We start from the raw sequence: 18,984 nt of genomic DNA on the forward strand, positions 1-18,984 counted from the left end.
TTTAATCTGAACAAAACTAGGTTTCAAGTGTCCAAACAGTTGGTGGTTATGGCAGACACTGTGGGCTGCCTGAGTCAGTTTCACTTCCATCCACGTTCCCCTTGTCTGCTTCTACCTCAGAGGCTCCAAAAGTAAAAGCTCAGTCTCCCAGCCTCTCTGACAGCCAGGGGTGGCCCTGCCACACAGGTCCAGCCAAAGAGATGTAGGAATGTGTACAATAAAGAATTTGGCTCCTTTCCTCAGTTCCTGATTAGGGAGACTTTAAACCCTTGGAATTTCCCGAGTGATCAGTGTCTTTGCTATTCACACCTGAGTTTATGTTAATGAGGTGACTCATGGTGGCCCCTAAATAGTTTCAGGATGGAGCTGGCCTTGCTAGAAAGACCATCCTTATGTTTAGAGGGTTGGGTCTTTGAGCCACATGATATCAGTCTGGTCTTTGTGGGAATTGGAGATTGAGTTCAGTCATGTGGCCAACGGGCTGTCGATCAGGTCTGTATAATGAGACTCCAATAAACACTCTGACTACCCAGAGCTCTGATGAGGTTCCCTGGTTGGTGATACCTGGAGGGTGATGCATCCTGAGGATACAGATGCTTTGCATTTGGGATCCTCCCAGACCTTGCTCAATGGGTCTCCTCTTTGGCTGGTTCTGATTTGTATCCTTTTGCTGTAATAAAACTGTAATTGCAGGCATAGTGCTTTCCTGAGTTCTGCGAATTACCGCGGTAAATTATTGAACCTGAGAGTATAGTAGGAGCCCCTAAATTTGTATCCAGGTGGTCAGAAGTATAGGTGGCCTGGGAACCCCCAAGCTTGTGGCTGATATCTGAGGTGAGGGTAGTCTTGTCAAGGACTATGCCCTTACCCTGTGAAGTCAGACCTAACTCCAGGTAGTAGCATCAGAATTTCATTGCAGGGAGGAACCTCTTTTTCCCAACAAAAAGGCAAAAGCTCATTATGAGAAAGACCTCTGCCCTTCATTCTTTGCCCTTCTTTCTTCTTCATGCCTAGGCTGTGGAGACTATGCTTGGTGGTGCAGCAGCCACTTTGTGACCATGAAGACTAAACCACACACAAAAGGAGGCAGAGCAGGAAATTAGAAGCATCTTAGGTCCATGATGACACTGTAGAACAGCTATCCCAGCCTTGGACTCGAGAACCCTGGACTTCTTGTAACAGGAAGAAAACAAATCCCTATGTATTCAAGCTTCTCTTCCTATTATTCGTGGTTAAATACATTTCTAACTGATACTCCACTCCCCATATGTTGTATATTATAGTTCAGAAAGAAGAATGGATTAGGCAAACTTTTATGTAACACAAATTTAATATAAAGAGACATATCTTCTTTTCCCCTCTTATTTCCTTTTCTAGAATGGCTGCTTGACATATGACAAAAGGAATTAGGCTCAGAAGATAAAACCTCTTTTTCTTTGCTATAATGTTGATGGTTTCTTCAATTCTAAAGTATTTTCTTGCTTCTCACAATTTGGTGAAAATTAGAGATGACATCTTCCTTAGAGATCAGCAGCTGGTTGCTCCACTCATGACAAAAATAATTAAAAGTTAAATTTATTAAGTTTATTCTATCTGACATAACTAGACTTCCAAACAATCTGTGAACAAATAGAATTGTACCTTTTTATGGTCCTAAAGTAACAAACTTACCTATAACTTTCAAGTTTGTTAAATTAAAAAAACTATATAAAAATATCAACTACTTGAAACTTATGCATCTTATTTGGTTACCGATTTGAACAAACAAAATGTTAAATTTGTGAAACAATTAAGATATTGAAACAATAGCTGGATGTTTAATGATGTTCATGGAATTACTATTATTTTTTAGGTGCTGTAACAATACTGTGGTTATAGTTTGGAGTCTTTACCTTTTAGAGATACATACTGCACTGTTTATGGACAAACTATCTTGGACTTGTCCATGAGTTCATACCATGTCCATGAGGTTCATTGTTGAATCTGGGTGTCCAGGTTCATTATACTAGTCGCTCAACTTTTCTGTATGTCTGACATCCCCCATAATAACAATGTAAAAACAAGCAGACAAATGTTATTTAAAAAGTGATGGAGCTAACAGGAAAAAAACAAATTGATAGCTCTGCATGTAAAGAACTTGGTAGCCGCCGAAACCGGTTTGGCTCAGTGGATAGAGCGTCGGCCTGCGGACTGAGAGGTCCCAGGTTCGATTCCGGTCAAGGGCATGTACCTGGGTTGCGGGCACATCCCCAGTAGGAGATGTGCAGGAGGCAGCTGATCGATGATTCTCTCTCATCGATGTTTCTAACTCTCTATCTCTCTCCCTTCCTCTCTGTAAAAAAAAAAAAAATCAATAAAATATATTTTAAAAAAAAAGAACTTGGTAGTCCCCACTCCGTCCTAACAATTGAATAGACTGAATAAACTGAAAAAAATCATCAACTCTTCTAGGATTTGAAAGAGAGGCAAGGAGACGGCAAACTGCTGCCCTCAAGATTGGTAAGACAGACAGGTGAATACTGAGCACAACAACCAATCTGAGCAGAGACTCAGCAGCTGCCCTGTAGGAATACCAGAACTCTAGTCAACGAATTGCTGGAAGCTCAGCATGGACAACTCTGAGGATTTGAAAGTCCTGATTTGGGCCTGGCTGGTGTGGCCCAGTGGTTGAATGTTGATCCATGAATTAAGAGGTCACCAGTTTGATTCCTGGTCAGGGCATAGGCCCAGGTTTTGGGCTTGATCCCCTGTAGGGGGCGAGCAGGAGGTAGCTGGTCAATGTTTCTATCTCTCTATCCTCCCTTCCTCTCTCTCTTAAATCAATAAAAACATATTCTAAAAAATTCCCAATTTTGTGAGCTTGACCATGTCCCCATAGTAAATATCAGAGAAAAATCCCCTCATGCTCTCAGCAGGGAGAGGAAAAAAGGAATCATTTTGAAATGTGCTCGACCACTCTGTCCTTCTTCACAAGGCTTGTCCTCAGGGGCACTCGGTAACTAGAGCCGGCTGCTGTGGTATTATCAGAGTCTAACTGACCCAGGAAGGGAAATACTCAACTCCAGGCAGCTCCAGCCTTCCAGGTGGCAGAAGGAAAATACCCACTTTAGCCATCCTGTCCACATAAGGGGGGAGAAAACTGAGAAACACTTGTGAAGTTCACAGTCCAGAGAGGTCAGCTCACTAAAAGACCGAGATACAATCATAGGACTCTAAAACTCTCCTCCTCTCCCCTCTCCCCTCCCCCCATTACAACCACAGTACTAAAGGCCATTCACAGCAGTTCCTTTCACCTGCTACATCATGCCTGGCTATCAAGAAAAAATGACAAAGCAGACCAAAAGGCAAAAAAAAAAAAAAAAAAAAATCCCACAATTTGAATTGAAGAGATAGAGCAAATAAATATCCGAAGCAGACATGGCAGAAATGTTGGAATTATCAGACTCAGAATTTAAAATACCTATGATTAATATGCAAAGGGCTCCACTGGATAAAAAAGCAGACAGCATGCAAGAACAGATGGGCAATATAAGCAGAGAGATGGAAATCCCAAGAAAGAACCAAGAAGAATTGCTAGAGGTAAAAACACTGTAGCAGAAATGAAGAGTGCCTTTGATGGGCTTATTAGTAGACTTAACAGGGCTGAGGAAAGAACTCAGAGCTTGAGGCTATTCAACAGAAACTTCCCAAACTGAAAAACAAAGAGAACAAAGACTGAACAGAATATCAAGGACTGTGGGACAACTACAAGAGATGTAACATACATGTAATGGGAATCCCAGAAGGAGAAGAAAGAGGAAATAGCAGAAAAAAAATGGAAACAATGACTGAGAATGTCCCCAAATAAATGTCAGACACCAAACTGCAGATCCAGGAAGCTGAGAGAGCACCAAGCAGGATAAATGTCTCCAAACTATTCATTTCAGTGATGTTTTCCCTGGTATGTCAAATACTCAGCATTTGTAGTCCTGTGTTCTTAATGACTGTTTAACATGTATGTATTTCATCCCAACCAGATTAAAACCACCTAGAAGTGAGGCACTTTTTCCTCATAGGTTTTAAAAAATTTTTAAATTTTTAATTTTCACTCTACATGGCTTCAATGAATTTTTGATAAGTTCAGAAAAACATTCATGTGATAGCCAGCTCTGTTCATTTGTAAGGTTTTATATAGTTAGTTACATATTATTGAATACTAGAGGCCCGGTGCATGAAATTTGTGCACGGGTGGGGTCCCTAGGCCCGGCTGGTGATCTGGGCTGATTAGGTTCCCCACCTCTCTGCCTCCCCACATCCCTGCCTCCTCCTTCCCTTGCCGTCTGCATCCACCACCACCCACCCCCAGTTTTCCCATCCCAGCCCAGGGCCCAGCCCTGATTGGGCGATCGGGACCTGCTGGCTCGGGGGAGGGACTGGGAGTTTGGCCGACAGGCCCCATTGTGATCAGGGCCTGTGGGCTGGGGGCAGCTCTTGAGTTGAGCGTCTGCCCCCTGGTGGTCAGTGTGCATCATAGTGACCAGTCATTCTAGTTGTTCCATTGTAAAGGTCACTTAGGCTATATAGATACGTGTTTAATGTTTATTTTTAGCATATTATCTCTAATCTTTAAAAAGCCACTAATCCTTGCCGAAACTGGTTTGGCTCACTGGATAGAGCATCGGCCTGCGGACTGAAAGGTCCCAGGTTAGATTCCGGTCAAGGGCATGTACCTGGGTTGCAGGCACATCCCCAGTAGGAGATGTGCAGGAGGCAGCTGATCGATGTTTCTCGCTCATCGATGTTTCTAACTCTCTATCTCTCTCCCTTCCTCTCTGTAAAAAATCAATAAAATATATTTTTTAAAAAAGCCACCAATCCTCAAACAGATGAGAAAACAGGCTCAGTACTATTAAAAATAAAAAGACTTTGAAAAAGCACACAGGCAGAAGTCAACAGCACTATGATTCTAACCCAGGCCTGGCTAATTCCAAAGAGCTAACCCTTTGCACAGAATGCAAAAGTTACCTATATCCTGGGAAGTCAGAAAGCCCCAAAGGCGGGGATTCAAAGGAGACTTCATGGTACTGCTGTTGGATTGCATTTCCTGCCCAGCTAATATTATGGATGGCAGGAAATGGTTTTGTGTGGTGGACGTGGTAGGGGTTTCACAGGGAAACACTCAGAGACCCACCGCAGCCTTCTCGGAGCTCCACATGAGGCAGCACCACTGAGCGGAAAGTGCCAAGATGTCCCTCCCTCTGGGATGGGCTTTGCACGTGCAACCCCTCTCTCACCTGGCTGCCTGAAAAAAAAACACACATACCTGCCTGAAGGGTCCCGGGAAGGATGCCACATGCACAACACGTGGCTTCATTACCCAAGTCATGTTTAGTGGTATCTCTCTTTCCCAAAGTTCTCACAAAAGCTGTTCCCAAATTCTCTCCCCTCCTCTTGTCATCTCCAAGCAGACCATCCTTCCCCCAGCCCCCACCCTTTCTTTTTGTTAGGATAGTGCATCCAGTTGGTGTGGCTCTGTGGTTGAACCAGAAGGTCACAGATTGATTCCCGGTCAGGGCACAGGCCTGGGTTGTGGGCTCAATCCCCACATTATTGATGTTTCTATCCCTCTCCCTTCCTCTGAAATCAATAAAAACATATTTTATTTTTATTTTTTTGTTAATCCTCACCTGAGGGTATTTTTCCATTAATTTTTTTAAGGGAGAATGGAAGAGAGAGGGAAAGACAGAGAGAAACATCAATGTGAGAGAAACACATCAATTGGTTGCCTCCTGCACGAGCCCCAACCGGGACCCAGCTAGGGAGGAACCTGCAACTAAGGTAAGTGCTCTTGACCAGAATTGGACCTGGAACCCTTTGGTCCACAGACTGACCCTCTCTATCCATTGAGCCAAACAGGGTAGGGCAGGGGTGGGCAAACTTTTTGACTTGAGGTCCACAATGGGTTCTTAAACTGGACTGGGGGGCCGGAACAAAAGCATGGATGGAGTGTTTGTGTGAACTAATATAAATTCAAAGTAAACATCATTACATAAAAGGGTACGGTCTTTTTTTTTTTAGTTTTATTCATTTCAAACGGGCCGGATCCGGCCCGCGGGCCGTAGTTTGCCCACGGCTGGGCTAGGGCAATAAAAACATATTAAAAAGAGAAGATAGTGCAATCCCTAGGTCCAACCTCCTTAAAAGAGAGGAGAGAGAAAAATGGCAAAGAATGTATTTATAATATAATGCCCTTATTCTATTATAATTCAAAGTGCCAAATAAAATACCAACGTTTATCCCTGACCTCTTCTCCCTCAATCCCACTCACCAGAGTTAAAAGATCACCCTTAGAAGATGGCCTTGGAGCCTTCTAAACTCTCTTCTATTCAAATGTTACCATCAATTTCTCGATCTGTATGTCGTTCTAGCAGAAACAGGAAAAAAAAAATGAATCTTTCAAAAGCTGTCAGCTGTACGCGTCCCTTGTTCTAGGACGAGAATGATCCTTCCTTCAGGAAAACAAAGCCCTTTCATAAGCTTTTTGAAAAAGCAGAGACGAGGTCCAGAGCCCAGTCCACAGGGAGAGGTGGAAGCTGAGAGGCACTGAGCTGCTTTGCATATAAAAATAAAAGGACATTCTCACGGGCTGGAGAGTGGCATAACCTTGGGCTCCTTTGGAATCTTTGGAAATGTTGGGAGCTCGCTGGGCTTGGCAGGCTGGCTTCATGCTGGAGGGCGAAAGCTTGAATTGTGCTATTGGGGTGTCACAGGAAAGGGTGACTGGGAAGGCTGGAGACCTGGGGGCCAGCTCAAGCACCTGCTCTGAATGGGATTATGTTATACATACTCTCCTGTGTCCCCCCTAGTGAAGTACCTTCCAGAATACATGAGTATACAGGTTATTAATAGATGAACACCAGCGAGGATCATCGGGCGAAGAAGTAAATTAACTTTGCTTCAAATGTAAATTCCTGCAGGAGCAGGAAGTGCATTTTAATGACCTTCCCATGATCAAATATAAAACGCATCAGCAAACCAGAACTTGTCTTCTTTTCCAGACTTTAATTTCCTCCAATGAACAAAGGGATGATGAGGCGTCTGATTTGGACAGAATGTGTCAAAGCGTTTTAAATTAAATGTGAAGGAGACGAGAGTGAGGCCTTTACAATGTGTGCTCAGTTATTTCCATCAGCAGGAGGCCTCTGCACAGTGATCACCTGACTCAACAAGGGCTCTACTGTTGGATTGCCGAATGCCCGAACCCTTGGGAGATGAAAGGAGTTGAAGTTAGCTGTGGCCCCACCCCACCATCCTTAGTTGCTTTCTGGACTCCCTCCTTGCCACAGTTTCCCCCGTTTCTACACATCTGTCTTTTTCCTAAGTCCTGCCCTCAGCACATCTGGGCTCTCCAAAAACACTCAGCGATTGTCCCAATGCTTGAGATTCCAATTTGTCATGAACAGAAGGTTCACTTTGGACTTGAAGACCTGAATCTGAGCTTTGATTCTGCTATTTAAGCTGCTCTACCCTCCATTTTTTCCAGCTGGAAAAGGATGTAGCAATGTGTCCTTACAATTCTTAGGAGGAGGATGTATGTGGATGTGCTTACTAAGCTCTCAAGAGCCACAGAAGTGCAAGGCAGCGGGCATAAGAAAAGCTTTCACATTCACAGTTCCTGTCACTGGGTCTTGGATAGATATATTATTTTATTTATTTATTTTTTTAGGTATTCAGAAAACATTTAAGCCACAGTCTGTTGGACCTGGAGGTCATCAAGATTCTTGTTCTACCATCCACTTTACAGATGAGAAAACTGAGGGCAGTAACTGACCCGGGGCAAAGTGTCAAACAGGGCAGAGCCAGGCCTGGATCTCAGTTCACTTGACCTCAGCCCTGGGTTCTTCTCTGCATCTGTGATGCCAGCTCTACCCTGTGATTGGCTGAGCCTCAGAGGAAGGCGAGTAGCCCAACCTTACTTTCCTAATAGGATTTACCTCTCAGGGCACCTCAAGTATTGTGGCCACCCAGCATTCATAAAATGAGTTCTGTTTTAGGTGTTTCTAGCAAGAGAAAGTGTTTGTTGGCATGAGGGAACAGAGTATTGGCTTAAGCCCCTGTTTCTCCCTTCCTGTTAACATTGGAGATTATGATTAGGAAGGAGATAAAGGACGGGCCTGGAAAGGTTGTGATAAACGACAGTTGTGACAAAGGTCTTTGGAACCTCATCCTAAATGTTTTGCTTTCTCTGGAACTTCAGTGCCTTCTCTTCCTTTATCCATCCCCAACTCTACTCAATGTTGCTCAGGGTCCCTGAGGCAGCTTTTGAGAATTACTATGAGTTCAAACCTTTCCTGGTTTCCTTTTTTGTTTTGTTTTGGCCCAAACATTTAGTCCTCATCACCCATTTCTACAGGACTCTGCTTGGGAAGACAGGGTTCTGAACTCTTACTGAGAAATTGAAGGAGAACAATGGCCTAATGTCTTTATTGTTCCACATGATATTGTTGAATATCTCACTGTGAATTTTCTTTATTGTAAAACAGTATAGTAACAACAGTAGATGGGAAAAAAATCCACGTCCACCCACTGTTCCATCCCCTAACATGCCAACTGTTTTCTTTTTCTTCTTTTATTGTTATTTTATTTTTGATAGTCTTCTGTTTTAAAAGAGAAAATGGTAAAACTTTTGATTTGCATATGAATGTGGGTTTTAAGCAGAAGACATAATTTGACTTAATTTTTAAAAAATCTTTACTATTGAGAGTATTACAGATGTCCCCCCATAGTCCCCCCCCCCCCATTGTTCCCCTCTACCCCCTTCCTGCCCTGCCCCAGGCCTTCACCACCCTATTGTCTGTGTCCACAGGTAATGCATATATGCATATAAGTTAGTTGTTCGGTTAATCTCTTCTGGCCTCACCCTCTCCCCTTCCCTCTGAGATTCGTCAGTCCCATGTTTTCATGCCTCTGGTTCTATTTTATTCATCAGTTTATTTTGTTCATTAGATTCCTTGTTCATTTATTTTGATTTTTAGATTCAATTAGTGATAGATATGTATTTATTGCTGTTTTATTGTTCATATTTCTTCTTCTTCTTCTTCTTCTTCTTCTTCTTCTTCTCTTCCTCCTCCTCCTCCTTCTTCTTCTTCTTCTTCTTCTTCTTCTTCTTCTCCTTCTCCTTCTCCTTCTCCTTCTCCTTCTCCTTCTCCTTCTCCTTCTTCTTCTCCTCCTCTCCTCCTCCTCCTCCTCCTCCTCCTCCTCCTCCTCCTCCTCCTCCTCCTCCTCCTCCTCCTCCTCCTAGAACAGTGGTTCTCAACCTTGGCTGCACGTTAGAATCACCTGGGAATCTTTTTAAAATCCTGATTTCTGGGCTGCATCCTCTGGAAATTCTGTTTCTTTGTTACTAATGTTGTGGCCTTACCTCATAACAAAGAAAAAGAATTTCCAGAGGATGAGGCCCAGAAATCAGGATTTTAAAAAGATTCCCAGGTGATTCTAATGTGCAGCCAAGGTTGAGAACCACTGTTCTAGAAGATCCTTCAACATTTCATGTAATACTGGGTTGGTAGTGATAAACTCCTTTAGCTTTTTCTGGTACATGAAACTCTTACCTGACTTTCAATTCTAAATTATAGCTTTTCTGGGTAGAATAATCTTGGTTGTAGGTCCTTGTTATTCATCACTTTGAATATTTCTTGCCACTCCCTTCTGGTTTGCAAAGTTTCTGTTGAGAAATCAGCTGATAGTCATATGGGCACTCCCTTGTAGGTAATTAACTGCTTTTCTCTTGCTGCTTTTAAGGTTCTCTCTTTGTCTTTAACCCTTGGCATTTTAATTAAGATGTGTCTTGGTGTGGGCCTCTTTGGATTCATCTTGTTTGGAACTCACTGCACTTCCTGGACTTGTAAGTCTATTTCTTTCACCAGGTAGGGGAAGTTTTCTGTCATTATTTCTTCAAATAGGGTTTCAATATCTTGTTTACTCACTTCTCCTTTCAGTTCCCTCGTGATACAAATGTTGGTACGCTTGAAGTTGTCCCAGAGCCTCCTTATACTATCTTCATATATTTGGGTTCTTTTTCCTTTTTGCTCTTTGGATTGAGTGTGTTTTGCTTCCTCATATTCCAAATTGCTGATTTGATTCTTGGTGTCCTCTACTCTACTGTTGATTCCCCTGTAAATTATTCTTCATTTCAGTTACTGTAGCCTTCATTTCTGACTGGTCCTTTTTCATATCTTTGATGTTCTCACTAAGATCCCTGAAATTCTCACTAAGTCCCTTGAAGCTCTCATTAGGTTCCTTGAGCATCCTTAGAACCATTGTTTTGAACTCTGTATCTATTAGTTTTCTTTCTTCCATTTCATTTAGTCTTTTTTCTGGAGATTTCTTCTTTCATTTGTGAAATGTTTCTTTGTCTCTGCATTTTGGCTGCTTCCCGGTGTTTGTTTCTATGTATTAGGTGGAGTTGCTATGTCTCCTGGAATTGGTAGAGTGGCTTGTGTAGTAGGTGTCTTGTAGGGCCCAGTGGCTCAGCCTTCCCAGTCACCTGAGCTGGGCACTGTAGGTGTGGCCCTGTGTAAATCATCTCGTTGTAGTTGAGCCTTGATTGCTGTTGGTATCATTGGGAGTAATTGATCCTCAGGCCAATTGGCTTTGAGGACCAGCTGCGACTACAGCAAACAGTTGTTGTGCAGGAGACACCCTATGGAGCAGGACTTGCTTCAGCGGGGCTTTGGCGCTCACCGTGTCTGCACCGAGTTCCTGATGCCAGACAATTTAGTTCCTCTCCATATATCCCTGAATCCTTTCTAGTTGCTGCCTCAGTGCTGGAGCTCAGCGGGAGTGAGTCTGAGTAAGTCTGTGTGCTGGCCCTTTAAGAACTGCTGGGGACGCCAGCAGCCTCTATGTCATTCAGCCACAATCCCCGCTGGTTTTTAGAGTCCGGAGTTACAGGAACTTCTCTTCCCAGCTCTGAAACCCTGGGCTGAGGCTCCGGTGTGGGGCTGGGACCCCTTGCTCCTCACGGGAGGCTTAGACAGCCAAGATATCCCTCCCGATTAAAAACACGCCACATGTGGGTGTCGGACCAGCCCTTTCCCCACCTCCACCTCTCTACCAGTCTCAATCGTCTTCTTCTTTAATTCTCTAGTTGTAGGACTTCCATTCAGCCAGATTTCAGGCAGTTCTGAATGATGGTTGTTGTGTATTTTAGTTGTCATTTTGATGTGGTTGTGGGAGGATGCGATGACCAAGTTTACCTACATGGCCATCTTGGTTGTATTCTGCCAACTGTTTTCATTTCTTTTTAAAAAAAATATATTTTATTGATTTTTTACCAAGAGGCAGGGAGAGGGATAGAGAGTTAGAAACATCGATCAACTGCCTCCTGCACACCCCCCACTGAGGATGTGCCTGCAACCAAGGTACATGCCCTTGACCGGAATCGAACCTGGGACCTTTCAGTCTGCAGGCCGACGCTCTATCCACTGAGCCAAGCCGGTTAGGGCTGTTTTCATTTCTTGAGTTCTCTGCTGGTGTTGGTCCCTACGCTCCCTGCTTCACAGCTCAGTCCCTCAGAGCATAGCTGCAGTTCGGTATCTGCAACATTACATCAGTTTGCCATGTTGTTACCTAGATATCAGAATCATCACATTTAATGATCATATGATATTTCACACGATGGCGACATCCTGATTTATTTAACCATCCTTCCTTTTTGTGGCTTATTTCTGATTTTCTCCATTATCGGCAATATTGCTTTGAAAAAATAGATGCCTTCAGTTCTTTTTTCCTTTTGAATGATTTCCACAGAGTAAATTCCAGTATTTAATTCCTGAGTCAAAGGCTAAGAACAAATTAAGAGATGAGCAATTAACTTAACACTTACTGAGGGTCTACTGCACTCCAAGTCCTGAATGGTCACACATGAGAGTCCCAGAGTCAGCACACAGTGAACTCAGGGTCTGGTGGCAAAAATAGACATCATTATAGTAATTACCCCCAATTGTTAAGTGTCTGTTCAGTGCCAGGCACTATGCTACCAGGTGTTTACATATATTATATTAATTCCCTCATTATCATCAGAGATAGCACTAGTATATTCCCATTTTGAAGATGAGAAAACTGAGGCTCCGAGAAGTTAAGTAACTTGCTCAAGGTCACAGTGCTAGTAAGAGGCTGCACTGGGATGTAAACTGCGGTCTGTCAGGCTTCAACACCCTTAGGCTTTCCACTGGACTGCCTAGGCCTCTCTCTATGTAGGTATTTGCTAAACTGCTTCCCAAAAGATTGAGCAACATTGTCGTTTGCCAAAGGTGTGAGTTCTTTGTAGTTCATTTCTACTCTGACAGCATAAGATATGATTATTTCCCACACCGTTTTGTAGAGTTTTCAAATGTGAAAGCGTAAACATTTATTGTGCTTTTGAAGAGTGGCTTTCAAGGACTTCACCAAAAAGATTAACTTCAGAGAGCACAGAAAAGCCCGCCTCAAATACCTCTCTGAAAGCCTCTGCTTATTCCTGGGGCTTTGCCTTGAAAACAGGGCAGAACTCGCTTGCCTGCTTTCTGTAACTGTCCCAGTGCATGCCGCCATCCTTAACATAGGGGATTTGTGGGATGTACCCATCACGATCAGATTTCAAAGGCTCTGAAGCTCTTTGGCTTGGTGGGATTTCCAGGGCATGTGCGCTGCATTCTAATGCATTTAATTTTGGATAACTCTTATTTACACATGGGATTCGTATTCATTGTAGAGAAAGAATGTGATCAGATGAGCCAAAAGTAGATTAAAAGCAGCCATAATTCCACCTATAAAATATATTATCACTGCTATCTATTCTGTAGTATATATTTTTATGTATATAATAGTACCATACTTAATTTCCTAGAGATGTTTTGTGAACTGGTTTTGGCCTTCAAAATATAGCATATTCATCTCCCAAAGACATTGAAGTTACTTTGATAATGTTTTCCAAATGGCTACATTGTATTTCATTGCATCATAATGTACTCAACACATTCTCTGTTATTGGATATTTAGGTGGCATTTATCTTTTTGGTACACTGCTGCAATGAACACTCTTACAGTTAAATCTCTTATCCACATTTTTAGTCATTTTCTCAGGATAAATTCCTATAAATGTAATTACTGCGTCAGAAGGCATATGGTTTTTAAAAAAGGCTTTTTATCAATGTTGATAAACTGGCACAAAAACAAATCAATTGACATGCCCCAAATTCTTGGCCAACACTACATACAATACTTATTTTTTCCTGCCATTTTAATAGGCCCCTATATCATTTCATTTTAGTTTTAATTTGTCTTTTTCTGGTTAAAATGATCTTGAATATTTTCTCATGCATTTACTGGTATTTGGTTAAATACAGGCTTGACCAAATGCCCATTTCTAACTTACCATGCATGGTTAGGTGAGCTTCACTCACCATGAAATCTGGAAGCTTCCATTCTGACAGGTGTCCATCTTCCATTCTAGAATTGCTTGTCAACATGGCAGCCCATGATGAGCACCTTGAGGAGGGAAAGATGACAGGAGAAGACTTTTCTGGAAGTAAGATTTTAATGTGCTTCTGTGACTAGAATCAAATTATTGTTGAATTAAAAAAAAATGGTGGGAGTTACAAAGGCTCTGTGTTTAACCTAAAAGACCTCCAGCATCTGTGAGCTTTGAGTGCAGTGTGGATATCAATTATCACACAAGTGAGGGCTGCTGTGACTTATTCTCATACCTTTTTTTTTTGGTGCTTAAATCTGGCAATCCCTTGCCAGGTGTTACTTTCTTCTCCTTAGGAGAGTAAGTGACACTTTTTAATTAGGCAAGGGGGGAGAGGGATGCTCTGTTGCCTGCCAGATGACACCTCTTGGCTAGGAAAGGAAATCAGTAAAAACAGAAAGCCATTGAAAATGGAGTTGCCTCCGTTTCCTGAGATGAAATCTCTCAAGGACGTTTGAAATCTCTCAAATCTCATGACAGGACTGTAAGAACGAGCCTATATTTTTCTTATGCTTATTTTAGTAAGCTCCTTAAGAATTATGAATCAGAGGCAGATGATACTCGAGTTAACAGCTATCTATGACTGAATAATAACAGCATAAAATTAGTGTATTTAATATGCAAAACTGAACAATAATATCTGAGTCAATGTTTGCTGTGGAAGCCATTTACAGTTGACATGCTTAAAACCTTCCTCTCCACAGCAATTGTATTTTCAAGATGTAGGACTTTAATACTTAATGTTTCACTTATTTAATTATTCATTCGAAAGATGGTTTTCAGTGTCTAGTGTATGCCAGGGACCATACTAAGCAGCGGAGATAGTAAGATATGACTGCAGTCCAACAGGAAATTGTATCTGGAGAAGATAGTCAGATAGACCAACAGTCTTATTGTAAAACAGGAAGCACATACTGAAAAAGAGACAAACAAAATGAAAATTGGGCCTAAAAGGGGAAAATCACTGCATAAAGTCAATTTTATGCCTCACTTCCTATACTATGAGTTTATGAGATTCAAACAAATAAAAACACTCGTTCTCAGTTGTTAAGGGTGGTTACCTCTGCAGGGTGGGGGTGGTATGAATAAGACAAGAGCCTTTTCTTGCCTTGTGGCTCTAAAGCAGTTCTGGTCCTAAGTCCTAGTCCCTGCCTACTAAGGTTTCTCACTGTCCTGGGTGCTGAATGCTGGAGTGGTAGGGCAGAGTATAAGACAGGGGTGGGCAATCCCTGGCATGCATGCCAAACATGGCACGCCAGTAACTTTTGCTGGCACGAGAAACCCTCTCTTATAATCTTCCATTTACAATTTTTTTCTTAATATTGACTTTTGTATTTTTCAGATAAATTCAGTGTAGGTGCATCTTAGATAAATAGATAATTTTACATAACAAGTTATCTTAAAGACCATAGACATGGATTGAGGAGAGAGGGGAACAGCAATTTCTATGCCTCTGCCTTAACTCTCCCTGCCTTCCTAGATCCGACCAGTGTTTTGGTTTCATCCACATACGCTTGTGAATCTTTGTTCTCAGTGATGAGTTTTGTTAAGTCTCATAATAGGAGTAGCCTGACGGATGAAAGTAGTAGCTCGTGCATATCTCTGAACGTCACGAAATATAAACCTGATGTAAAATCTCTGTCATCAGTGATGCAGCAGAAAAGTTCCACTGATAATATCAAACGGAGTCATAAATTTTTCTGTCGGACTATCAGTGTACATGTACACATTAAAAAATAAATGTATTTTTCATCATCATATACTGTGTTTTTGTCGCTCGAATGAATTTTATTGTTTCTTCAAGGTTCTTCACATACGTACACCTTAAGAGATATCAAGTAGGTGTAACATGTTCTCAAAAAATTAAGGTTGGCACGCAGAAGAATTTTGAGTCAGAGATTTTGCTGATTTGGGCACGCACTCACAAAAAGGTTGCCCACCCCTGGTATAAGAGATCTTGTTTTCAAACTTGGTGCCATAGATCATAGGTTCTGACAAATTCAGTTATGCCCCACTACATGTCTATTTGGATTGAGAAAACCTAACTTTATAGGCTATATTATTTAAGCTCCCTACTTTGGGTTTAGAGGCATTTCTTGGTATATAGAGAGACCAATGTGGATTCAGTAGGTCTGTGAGCTGCTGAATGCTGGGAGGTGTGAGTCACCAGGCTGTCTTCTTAGTAGTTGTATATGTGGCTTGTCTTACACAAAGGTCTATTCTTAGAGCATCACTGACTTCTAGTTTACAATAGTAATTGGCTTGTGTATTGGGTAAAAAGTCTATTTTGTGCTTTTTATTTGCATTAAAGGTTAAAGATTATAAGCATTAAGTATTGTATGTATAATTCATGTTGGTGAAATGAAGTCATTGTGTACAATTAATATCAGTGGTAATTATGTTATTAGGTCATTACTATGAAGAGGGTCCATAGCATTCAGCAGATTATCAAAAGGGTCAGTGATCCCCAAAAGTTGAGTTGAATTTCAGCCCTCAGGCACAGGTGGGGATGATTTAAGAGGGGCAGGAGGCTCCTCAGAACCTCTGTAATCACACAATTAGAACATCATCTTCTCTTCCAGGTCCTCTTTGGCTGAGCTTCTGAAGAATTGCCATATAACAATCTATGTTGCTGCCTGTGAATTAGTGCTTACATTTGCTTTAATTAGGTTGAAAAATATAAAATTTTTGCTATTTGACCTTTTTTTTTTTTACTTACAAAAATCCAAATGCAAAAGGTTCAACCCTATACATAAAACCAAGGACTTAGTTTGAGGCCCTTTGAGAAGTAAAATGGAAATTCCTCTAAATGCATTTGTGACCTCACCAATTTTCCTCAGGACTTTAATGCCAAACATCTGGTTTGTTGTTGCTGTCTGTCAAGGAGTCCAATGACTGACTCTTGAGGACAAGACCCAAACCTTGAGAAGATGACACCGGTTCTCCAGGGCCAGCTGGAACAGATGCTAAGGTTGAAAACTAAGAGAAGATAATTATTTCAAGTGGTAGCCTTACTGGATTGTACCAAGAAGAATATAATGGAAACGCTCTGTATATTTTACTTGCCATTAGTCTGGCCCCTGTGCAAGAACTTTGTATGGTGTATAGCCTTATGGTTTGACAGGTGAGGAGAAACAAGCATGAGAAACAGAGAAATGCAACAGCAGTAATTAAAGACTAGAACATCATGCCTTTGAATGAAAGGAAAAAGGGCTTGACATTCATTAGCCTGGAAAAAAAGAAGACTGGAAGTGATTTAATAGTTGTCTTGTATTTAAGGCACTACTAGGATCACTGTCATGGTTCTCTACCTCAACAGAGGACTGACTAAGGGGAAGTGAACTTCACAGGAAGGGATGGCTTCTTGATCATTATGGTAACTAAATATAGAAGGTGTTAGGTGACATTTAAAATAATTTCCCCCCCAAGAACTGTGTAGAATCTTGTCATCATCCTTTCAAGATATCACCTCTGTTTCATCCTTTATCTCTAACTAGAAATAATAAGTGTCTAATAGTGACTCTTAGGAATAAGGAACAGGCTGGTGGGAAAGAGTTTGGGGGTTGGCAGAGGACCTTTATGTTGTCTTAAATTGAATGATGCTTGAGTTAAAGTTAGTCCTGGCTGAAGTAAAATCAAATAATCTGAGTTTTTCCCCTCTTCTCCATGAAAAATGAATCAGGAAAAAATATCATCAGAATATTTTGAAAAATAATTTATTGAGGTGAAAGCCATACAACATAATTAATGATTTAATAGTGAACAATTCAGTGGATTTAGTACATTCACAATATTATGCAGTCACTACCTCTATCTGGTTTCAAAACATTACCATCCATCAAAAGTAAAACCCCTTACCCATTTAGCAGTCTCTCCCCCATTCTCTCCTCTTCCCTAGCCCTTGGTAACCACCAATCATATAAATGGAATCATGCAAATTCATGCCAGGTGTTTTTGTGCCTGGCTTCTTTCACTTAGCATAATGTTTTCAAGGCTCATCAATGACGCAGCACATATCAGTACTTCCATTCCTACTTATGGCTGAATAATATTCCATTGTATGGATATATCATATTTTTCCCCACTTATCTGTTGATGGGAATTTGGCCCGTTATTACCTTTTGGTTATTATGAGTATTGCTAAGAACATGTTTGCACATATTTGTTTGAGCACTTGTTTTCAATTCTTTGGGTACATACCTAGGAGTTGAATTGTGGGGTCATATGGTTATATGTTTAACTTTTTGAGGAACTGCCAAAATATTTTCCACAGTGGCTGAATCATCTACATTCTCACTAATAATGTACCAGCATTTCAATTTCTCATTGTCAACACTTGTTATTATCTGATTTTTAAATTCTAGCCATCCTAGTGGGTATGAAGTGGTATCTCAATGGGTTTTGATTTGCATTTCTCTAATGACTATTGATACTGAGCGTCTTTTCATGTTTTTGTTGGGCATTTGTGTATCTTCTTCTTTGTAGAAATGTCTATTCAAGTCCTTTGCCTATTTTTCAAATTGGATTGTCTTTTTGTGGTTAAACCACCATAATATTTTAATTTATATTAATTTATAAAATAGTCTAATCCTACTACAAAACTTTGAATGTTAAAATGGTTTGTTTCCTTTGTCCTAGACTGAATAATCCTGTATTAAAATTTTAACACAAACTCCACCAGAGAGTTTGTATTAAAACAGGTTCATGGCCCCCTCACCCCTCCTCTCCTAGATTCGCTAAAGGTCTGGGGTAAGGCCAACAATTTGCACTTCTAACTCCCAGGTGGTGCCAATGCTGTTGGCCTGTGGACCACACTTTGAGTAGTTCTACTCAAATAGATAGCTTTTTGAGTGTCTGCCCCATCACTGGACTCCTATTCTGAGACCCTCCTCTTCTTTTGCCAGAATAATAGGTTTCTGGGCCCTGTGTGCACTCCATGACTGCTTCCTGCGGCCACAGGCTGTTAGGCCATAGTAGGATGCCCGACCCTATGTGGCCCAACCCCATTTTCTTTTTTGGGAATTTGCAGCTGGGACTTAGAGACACTAGTCAGTTTTCTGCTGATTTCATGAATTGAGTTGTGTAGGTATAAAGCCGTGGTGTAACCATCGTCCACCGCATGCTTAAAAACCAGAGAGAGCCAATCTGCAGAAGGGTGAGTGGGAAGAAACATTGGTAAATCAAGGGTAGTTAATTTGTCCAAGCAAGAGAGTAATAATAGTTGCTAACACTCACTGAGCATTTATTATGTGCCAGATACTGTTTTTTTAATTTTTTAGTATCAATTTGTAAAAATAAACTTTTAATTTTGGAATAATTTTTAGACTTTCAGAAAAGTTACAAAGATAATGCAGAGCTACTGTATATGTCTCACCCAGTTTCTTCTAATATTAACATCTTACATATTCATACTATATTTTTCAAAAGTAAGATATTACCATGGGTATATTAATTACTATTAACTAAATTTCAGACTTTATTAGAATTTTCCC

The sequence above is a fragment of the Myotis myotis genome, unplaced genomic scaffold (genome assembly GCF_014108235.1).
Source record: "Myotis myotis isolate mMyoMyo1 unplaced genomic scaffold, mMyoMyo1.p scaffold_m19_p_3, whole genome shotgun sequence".
Classification (NCBI taxonomy): domain Eukaryota; kingdom Metazoa; phylum Chordata; class Mammalia; order Chiroptera; family Vespertilionidae; genus Myotis; species Myotis myotis.